Source organism: Rhagoletis pomonella, unplaced genomic scaffold, assembly GCF_013731165.1.
Source record: "Rhagoletis pomonella isolate Grant_MI unplaced genomic scaffold, Rhpom_1.0 Rhpom_scaffold_00015, whole genome shotgun sequence".
Taxonomy (NCBI): Eukaryota; Metazoa; Arthropoda; class Insecta; order Diptera; family Tephritidae; genus Rhagoletis; species Rhagoletis pomonella.
Genome location: NW_023458569.1, coordinates 6,778,789 through 6,780,930, shown reverse-complemented (window position 1 = coordinate 6,780,930; position 2,142 = coordinate 6,778,789).

The window sequence follows — 2,142 nt, the reverse complement described above, 5'->3', positions numbered from 1 at the left end:
ACTGATAATTTGGCCGCAAAGTTTGGTAGCCGTGACAAATGAATTCACTTGTTTCAAATAAATAGCGTTTATGTTATATGTATATTTATTTAAATAGATATTATGTCGTAAATATAAGTTTTTCCAATTTAGTGAGGTAGTTTCTATAATTTCTTTATCCCCGTGCTAGTAGTATAAAGTTAGTGATAGATATTGAGCTCTATAACTAGGGCTGCCAGATATCTCTGTTGCAAAACCGGGACACTTTAGGGAGGGCCTCTCCCTCCCTTCTCTTTCATTTCGACGTGCGAAAGGATGTAGTGAAATTTTATTTTGACAGATAAAAACAAAAACATAAAAACATGAGATCATGAGATCATTACAAGGTACGCCAACAAAACAAAACAACTTATCACAACTAAAGCACAGAGAATTTTTCACAATGCATGAACCTTTTTTTATTCTTTATAAAAATACAGTTTATACCAAATATATGAAAAAACATAAAAAAAAATATTAAACTTTGTGCTAAACTCGGCAAAATTCAATAAATTTGCATACAAATTTGCAAGATTCTAATCAGACTTTTTATACAAATTTTTAAAATGAAGTTTTGCAGCCCATTAAATTAATAGTTGATTTTTGGTATTGTTTTTACTGAGAATTCCTTCCATACAAACTATGTTCGATAATTCTTTTTATATGGAGGACACTGTCAGCAAAATAAAAAATGCTAAAAAACAACGAAATTTGCTGGCAACTTCAGACTTGCACTTTATTAATTGGCCCAAAAGCTACATTTTCAAAATTTTTCTAAAAGATCTGATTAGAAATTGTGATCTGATGAAAGAGCATCCGAGCCAATAATTTTGTACGGCACTGTACTCGAGGTTTCACGAAAGAAAAAAAACTTAAGTACAAGATAACATAAAAATATCAGTCACATTTTTCGTTGTTGTGAACTTGTTTCAAAACTTCTGTCTTTTCCTTAATATAATTGTAAAACTCTGTGCGCGTCATTTTGAACGTATTTAGGTACATATACGAATCATCCACTATTGCTTGTGCAAAGTTCAACTATCTCGAAATGTGACTATTTCACAAATTAAACCGGTGCACTGAGAGAAAGAAGTTTAGAATTAAAAAAGCGTGCTAAATTAAAAAAATACGCATATGAAAGAACGCCAACCCAACTCGTAATACATTTAAGTATACAAATTTTAGTATTTAGTAAAGAAATATTCACTTCAAATACGCCCATATTAAAATGAAGCGATTTGCAATTACTGATTGCTTTTTCATAATTAAGCTAAAAAAATATTTAAATTCCAGGCTGGTTGTAATGGGAATTGAGCCCTGACCCTCTGGAAATTAGCAAATTGTGGCAAGAGTCTTCGCGCACTCAGCTACAGCCAGACATGTAAATGTGCATTTTAATCTTGCGTTTGAATCAACACCACGCGTGCGTGTTATGAAAGTATTATTTTTAAATACGAACATTTTTAAACGATAATCAAATATTCGAAAATATTCATGTTTACTATGCGTTATTTCCCTCAGTGAATTCATAACATTTTTCTGAATATTACAACGCGTTTTTTCGCTTAGTGTAGTGATTTTTGAACTTTTATTAAAATTTGTGCAATCAAATTAAAAACCGGGACACTAAAACGAAACCCGGGATATTTTAAGGTTGGGCCGGGACACCGGGACAAATAGTCTAAAACCGGGACATGTCCGGGAAAACCGGGACGTCTGGCAGCCCTATCTATAACCAAAGAAAACACGGCTATTGGCGCATGTGTAAACGAAAAGAGAGTGTGGGTCGTTCATGTAACAGCGTGCGTAAACTTATAAGACTAGGTTCATTCCTTATCTTTTTGGACCAAAATCTGAAAAGTGTCAAAATGCCAGAGCGTAAGCAAAATGCGCTCACTATAAGAGAATAACAGGAAAACTAAAGGAACGCAAAAACCAAATTTTTAGTCCAAAGAATGGCAACAACAAAACTAACTTCAAATAAGAATGGAAATGTATGTACAAAACACATTCACGCAAGCACAAGCACAAACACTTACTATATCAATTATTTTTTGCCTCCTTCCAATTTCAATTCACTTTTTTTACTTTTTAGATTATTCTCACTTTTTGCGTATTTTTTAA